Source organism: Lepeophtheirus salmonis, chromosome 9, assembly GCF_016086655.4.
Source record: "Lepeophtheirus salmonis chromosome 9, UVic_Lsal_1.4, whole genome shotgun sequence".
Lineage (NCBI taxonomy): Eukaryota > Metazoa > Arthropoda > Copepoda > Siphonostomatoida > Caligidae > Lepeophtheirus > Lepeophtheirus salmonis.
Window position 1 is genome coordinate 22,092,543 of NC_052139.2, and position 7,962 is coordinate 22,100,504.

The 7,962-nt window shown below is 32.4% G+C and overlaps 1 long non-coding RNA gene across 1 annotated transcript; it reads left to right on the forward strand.

The window, feature by feature from the left end:
• Positions 1 to 781: 781 nt before the first annotated feature.
• On the forward strand, positions 782 to 1,488 carry LOC121124801 (uncharacterized). The gene is made up of 2 exons (XR_005866424.2): positions 782 to 1,138; positions 1,207 to 1,488. It is a non-coding gene; the product is annotated as an uncharacterized lncRNA (long non-coding RNA).
• Positions 1,489 to 7,962: the final 6,474 nt, after the last annotated feature.

Consider the following 7,962-nt stretch of genomic DNA (forward strand, 5'->3'; position numbering starts at 1 on the left):
GGACAGTCGAGGCAAGGAAGGTAGGATATAGTAGTTCTCAATTCTGATTGGTTTAAAAATAGAAGCTGCTATATGTTCCTCCAGGCATGCAGCCAGTTTGAACAGACCGTCTCCTTCCCATTGAAAAGAGAAGAATAAGGGTGACTATGTCACAACAATAGCACAATATTATAGGTCGGTGCTAGGAACATAGTCTTCCTTGTCTTTTAATTGGTTTCTTTATTTTTCCCTTAATGGCTCTTTTCCGAGAGCCCTTTAGGTTAATCTAAAGAACTCAAGTACGGCGTTATCTCCCAACAAAAAATACCCTTTGTGTTTTGTTGTCAGGTGTTGTTGATCCCCTCGTCTCCCTTGATACGTCATGGCTATTTCATAGTTTATTCTTTTGATAAATACACTGAGTAATAATTTGTTCTATACTTATGCTCAGTTTCTAAAAGAACAGGAATACAATTTCTAGTTGATCCCTCGTCATTTATATATTTGCCAATTTATTAGTTTTATGACGAAATTTTGGCTAATTCTTCATAGAAATAATAGGATAATAACTACTCCTAACTACTCTTTTAATCAAATATTACTTAGCAATATTATAATGCAATATCGAATTTTATTAGAAATAATATGACAGTGATAGTCTGGGAGTATATAAGATATAAATAGTGGTTGACAAGTCTGATTTATTACGGCTATCTGACAGATAATTTTGTGCCTTTCTTCTGTTTCTTTTCAGAGGGAAGGTTGCGTGATACAATAAAAATAACGACTTGCAAGAGAAGGAGTGGACACTCAGGAGAAGAAGAGCATGTTGTTTCCTTCTCTTTTCTGATTGGCTTAAAATTACTACCTTAAAATCTTTTTTAAAGGTCTTGAAAGAGGGAATTTATGTACTAATTGTAGGCTCCATTCAATTGTTTATCATAATTAGCGGATACTTATTAATTACAATATATTTTTCATAATGGTAACGTGTAGTGCAGTGAATTGTAATAATAGATCAACTTCGAGTTAAGAGTCTCCAGGCTTATCCCCCATGAAAATGTTTAATTTTCCAAAATCAATCCATCGAAGGAAGTTGTGGATCAATGACATCATACGTGCGAATGGGTATCCCGCCAAAGACTCAAGAGTTTGCTTAGTAATATAGTCAACTATCTTTTACTATGTGAGGGATGTGAAAATTAAATTAATGAATTGTTTTATAAGGATGTCACTGGACTGCATATTCAATACTTAAATTATTCGATTGAGGCTCTCTTTGAAGAATCAATGTTTCTGCGGAAGTCTCCCGAAGAACACTTAGCGTTTAGTACATAATGCAATTCTTATTTGTTTGAACATTCGAAGATAAAAAATAAACGAAAGCTCCCGTTTAACCGAAACAAAAAAAAGTGGAAGTATACATGCAAATGTGCAACGCATGTCTTGATTATTGGTCACATGTAATTATTTAAATGTATTATTTCCTAATAATAGTATTTAAGTTTATCGTGGTTCTTTTTTAACTTCCTATTTTTTTTTTTTTTAAATTGAATTGAATTCTTTCTTAAAAATATCAACAAGCATTTTAAATCATGAGAGAATATCAGTTGGTACAATAGCTGTAGAGAAAGACCTTATTTGTTCACTTTTCAAGTGTGAACTTTCAAAAAGAGGTGCCCGGACTCATGGAAGGAAAATCTAGTTGATTGAGTTGATCGGAATGATGATTTTGTCACCTCATCCGTCCATATTTTAGAAGAAAATCCCATTCCATTCTGGCAAAACTCCTAGGAATTCAAGAGAATTGTTAATTATAATTGATTAGACATGCCCCGTTTGACAAATGCTCATATTCGGCACTATGTCGTCATTCGTAAGGTGGGAAGTAGAACTCAGAGCCCAGATCTAGATTCAATCTGCAACGGCGTCAAGTTATGTAGCTCAGTAATGGTTATTAGCTTTTTCGAACTTGATGTTGATGCTCTTCATGGTAATCGTAGGAGCCGAAATGAAGAGAGTTTTTTACAATATAAAGCTTGTTGTGGGACAATCAGGTGATATTTTTTTGGGAAACTTTGTCTCTAATGGAACTGTTGACGTACTCAAGTCTTGTATAGTAACTTTTTTTTTTTAATTATAATTTATTTTGGTACAATTTTAACAAGCTAACAAAATAAAAACATTAATAACCTGAAGAATAGTCAGTGATCCTTAATAAATACATGGCGATAAAAAAAAATCATATAAAAACAACCAAATAGGAAACTAGAAGCTTAATATATATATTAAAAGTATGGAGTAAAAATCTAATATAGTCTTTGACAATGTTTTCCAACGGAATATTTGTGGCTCATTGCTTTAAGTGAACAAAGGTAATGTTGCACTTTCGTTATAACGGCATATGATGAAGTCGTCCCTCAGAATTTTTCCTCCAAATGATGGTTCCAACTCATTTGTAACGACGTTAAAAGCTACCCAGAGAGCTTTGCAGTCATATAAGATGTGAGATGTCTTGTACAGTAAAAGTTCATATTCAAATCCGATCTTTTATGCCATTTATCTCTCCTAAGGACCGATACATCAGTCCTTCAGTCGTAGATATCTTTTATCTATTTTTCCCTCACATTCATGGCCATGTTTATAGCTATTTTTCCCTCACATTCATATCTAATATTGAATAACATAATAACGAAGAAAATCTATATATAAAAAGCGAATGTCTGTGTGTGTGTAATGGCAATGTATGTGCTTGTCCGGGAATCATGCCCAAACAAATTAATGAATTTTCCCGAAATTTTTCATGTAGGTTTCTAAGGTTCAAGAAATTATTCTAGTAAACATTTTGTTAGCCTTCAAGGCCATGGCGGCCTTAAAATAACATTACTCAAAAAACGAACTTTTTTACTAATTAACGACTATTTCATATCAAACAAAAATATTATGAAAGATGAGTCAACGATATTTTATCTTAAATATTTTTTTCCCGAAACCTCATAATCTTAGAAGACTTCATAATTAATATTAATTTCTTAATGTTCCGGGCAACGCTGTGCAAAACCTTCTCTTGTAATATATTATGCCTATAGTGGAGAATAATAAGTTCTCGCTACACATCTTTTATTTTAAACTTTAGATATCTTATTTCTTGCTGAAAGAAGCTATGTTGATCAGCTGAAAGGACACAGTAACCATGTCGTTATAATATGTAGTCTTGCATTAAATTTTGAGCGGGCAAGGTAACACACAACCTAAAAAACGGATAACCGATAATAACATTGGGACAAATTGAGATATATAATTTGATTTTAGGCTGGGGTTTTGCACTCTATTGAGTGCCCATTCTATTTTCTCTAAATTTTTTAATCAAAGGTAGTGAAATACAATGAAGCTAATGACTCGAATCTCGAAGTGTTAAATGTCTGATTCATAAAAAGTATTCAATGGGCCGTACACAGAAAATACACATATCATTGATGATCCTTAACGCTCCCTAATGGAGAAAGATTGAGCTAGAATGGGTACTCGATAGACCACAAACCTCCGCCCATTTTTTGAAATATATTTATTTCTTCTACATACATGTTAAAAGTCAAATTGTACGATGTTGAATTTAATTAAATTTAATATCTATGGAATTCATACTTTAATATAAGTTCTATTATATGTACAGTGTGACCCATAAGTCTTAGGACAACTTCAATAGCCAAGAAAGTACATTGCAATTAGCTTGAAATTTCTTCCAAAATAAATACATGTTCATTTTACATGACCACTATTTGAAGTAACTACAGCTCTTAGAAACTTCAAAACTGTTTTACACACTACAAGGATGGTCTCCTCCGACAAATTGTCCCATCCAGACACTATGGCACATGTCAAGCCGTCGACACTGATGTAGAAAGTGATACTAAACTCACTCATCAGAATAGACTATACGGAGAAGTCCATTACGTTGAGGTCTGGAGAAGAAGGGGGACACATGTCCTTGCTTCAAAAGTGCTCGAAGATGGTTCGGCAATACTCTTGCACAGACTTTGTAGTATATTAAGGCGCTTCTTCTTGCTGAAAGCAGTAAGACCCCTCCCAGTGCTGTTCCTGGATCCAGGGAAGTACTTGGGAGTGTAACATGTCCAAATAGAAAAAAGTTCATTGACCTTCACACTATTGGGGATGAAAATCAAGGGCGTCTTGATCCTGCCGGAAGTGACACCAACACAAACCATCACCAATACCGGATTTTGGCCTATGAATACGTTGCACTTGTCCTCCATGCTCTGGCCAAGCACTTGGTCTTTGTGGCTGTTGTAAGCCAACTCCACGATGAAGAACTTCTTTCTAGTCCAAATGATTCAAACGTGCGTACAAGAATAGAGTACTTTCAGTTGGACCTTGATGTTGGGTCAGCCACTTGGCTATTGTGTCCTTGCTGAAAAGCTACCGCTTTTAAAGACGATACGGCTTCATCTTCAAGTCCTCCCTGACCACCCTACATATGGTTTTTCGACACAAACTGTGGTGTTCCTTACTAAATTCATCGCCAGGCCAGGGGGTAGGAAAATCAGAACGTTGGGAACAAAGAATGAGGTTGGAATTGAGATTAAACAAAAGGGGTAATATATTCTATATCAAGATATAATAGACACAAGGACTGGCAACATGCTCGTGGAGATTCACATACTGAAATTGCATATGTAAAATGAAATAATAAGGAAGATAAGGTACACATAATCAAATAAATAAAAGAGTAGATTTATATTGAGGGGTCAAGCGGGTTGAGTGCGCAGTTACTACACACGCCAGCATATATGTACAGGAGGTATTACATTAGGGGCGTCACAGCCTATTTTAAGCCCGACAATACATTTACCGGGTGATTCAAAAAACAAGTATATGTTCAAATTACAAAAAAAATAATTTACCTATTTAAGTATGATCAGTTTTATTGTTGATAAAATCAAAAAAATAATAAGGTTATTATCGTTTACACATTTTTCATACAACACTAAACCACTCAACTAACAGATATCAAGATGCAACTGCTCGCGAGCCTCATTTTGTTTCGCGAATTAGTTATTAGCTACTCCACCTTATTAGCCTCAATAAAATTAGTTATTTCACGTTCAATGTTCAAAATTGCAACTGTTGTGAGACGATTTTCATTAAATCGGTACCTCGTAGTATGATTTTTCTACAACGAAGGGCTTAGAATGATCGTTTTCATGAATAGGAAGCTGCTGAATGAGGCAAGAATATTCCTGCTGCCTTGAACGAAGGAAGAATATTTCCGATCCCATCATCATGTATCGAAAAAAATAATTCAAATATTAGATAAAATTTTAAAAAATCCCAAATCCATAGTTTTTCCCAAAGAAATTCATTTTTTGGAAGAAAATTTATGAAAAATCAACAGGTCTTCAAAAAAATTAATTTTTTGCAATAATTCAAATATTTAATTTTTTTTAAAATTACAATGTCCATAGTTATTCCCAAAAAATAGCATTTTTTGCAAAAATAAAAATCCACAGGTCTTCACCAAAAATTTAATTTTTTTTTGGCAATAAAATTGAAAAATTTAATTTTTTGGGAAACAAATTGGAAAAATTTAATTTTTCCCTAAAAAGTGAAAGAAACAATTTCTTGGATATTTGGGGAGGGCTACATCCCCGCCTGTCGACGCCCCTGAATTAATGTTCTGAACGTTGATTGGTTAAATTCGAATTAACTTCGAACAAATTGCTGTGAACATTTGCCAAAAAGGATTTAATAATAATTGCATAGTTAAGCTCCTTGTTACCTTTATTGCAGGGCAGAAACTTTCCTCCTAAAAGAAACAAAATAAAGGACTTAAATTATCTGATAATTAGCCAAATCGGTCGTCCATCATACCAACTGTTATTTATATCTTAAGCACTCTCAGACCATCATTGTCATATTATTTATCTATAATCCGATACAATATTTTAATATTGCCTTGTAATGTATTCTTAAAGCGTGGTTATACATTTATATATGAGAGTCAAAATGTATTCATGGAAGAAATAAAATGATATTAGCTATGTTACAAAATGCCAATTTATCAAGGTACTGTATAATCAAGGTGTGTCGCTCACAACTTTTATTGACAGAAGTAAGAATCCCATTTTTGACGTCCTTTATATAATGAAGATAAATTCTTAATCTTTCACCCACTCTATTTTTTTCCAATCGGTTGCTTTGTTTAATTACATCATTTGCTAAAAGAGAAGTCATCTTTAAAATCACAAATAAAGTGTAATGGATCAAATAAAAATTATAATGGATTTTAAAACATTTATTTATCTAATATTTTGTACAGTTTTTAATCAATTTGTTAATGCGAGACTTATAAATTTTAACGCGGTATTGGCCCTTTAAGTTTTCCTTTATTTCTACTTAAAATGAAAGTAATTTGTCTTAATTTTTAACATTTCTCTTTTCTCTATTTAAATGATTATCAATCTGGAGAGCGTGATATTCATATACTCAAATTTCATATGATGTTTTACTTAATTATCATATTTATTAGATCACAGATTTTGGTGTAGGTTATAAAATAAACAGTACGAAAAAAGGGCTAGAATTTCGACAATAAATTGGTCATAACTTCCTTCATATTGAAGCTTGAGACATGATTTTTGTATCAAAATGGATATTGTATCATTATCTATTAGATAAAACAGGCTAAAAAGGAAAAAAGTTCAATTTTTTTTTTTCCCGTTACATACCTATAAACATACAACGCCTACTAGGCATCAACAATAAAAGGGATTTCTGTCCTTTTGTAAACGTGTCATAAGTAAAATATAACTTATTACTACCTTTATTTACCGAAAAAATAAATTATGAAATAGCCATCACGTATCATGTGAGACAAGGAAATAGACCGTTCACAACAAAATCCATAGGGTATTTTTGTGTTAGCAAGATAACGCCGTCTGATAAGAATTGGTTAACTAATAGTGTTGAGACTCGGTCCAACACCGATTTTTTTTTTTTTATTCCAGTTCGGTCTTAAGTAATTTTTTCTAGACCGATTGGTACAAATTTTTTTCGGTCTTACTTTATAAACCGATTTTTCGGTCTTATATATTATAAGAGACCATTTTTTTCCAAGATCAACTGTCATTCATTTTTTTGAAAAAAAAATTAAAAAGGACAAAATAAGTTCTAGAACAATTACTGTATACATATAAGAGACGGCGGGATGCAAATTGATCGGAGCTATATCTGTTTAAACATCGTATAACATCATTGTACTTGAAAAAAACATATGATATCATGTTATAAACAATTTATCTGTAAAATCTGTCTAGACCGATTTTTTTGTGAAATTTTCTTCCTGTGGACCGATTTATGCCAAATTTGTATATGAGACCGGACCAGACCAAGCTTTGTGCTGCACCGAACTAATTTGGTCCAACAAAAAATATAACAGTCTTTGACCGGTATAGGATTTCTAGACCGAAACCCAACACTACTAACTAACAACTGTCTTTGGGCCTTTTTTTTGTTTCTTTTAAGAAGAAAGGTTGCGATATACAATAAAGGTAACGATTTGATATTTGTACAGTACACTAATTTACAGCAAGTACATATATTTTTTAAGAATTCGTCAATTTATACATTCAAATGTTATGCAGAATAAAATGTCGCCTAATTTTCTCGTTATCTTTTCTTTTTTTTTCCTTTTTTTTAGAGAGAAAAAAAATAAGTTTTTTTATGTATGTATGTATATTTGGATAAAGAGATTTTTTGTCCTTTTTTTTCTTGAATGAAGATGATTTTCTTTCCTTACTATAAGAATTGTAATTAATTCTATTAATATTTTTTAATAGTTAAGAAAATGTATATTATAAGAGACACAAAAATAAAGACTCCCTTTTCTTCTTTTTCAAGAAGGAACTGCTTATTTTTTTATTATATCCATCGGCTTATAGAGGAAACATGGTTGTGAAATAATAA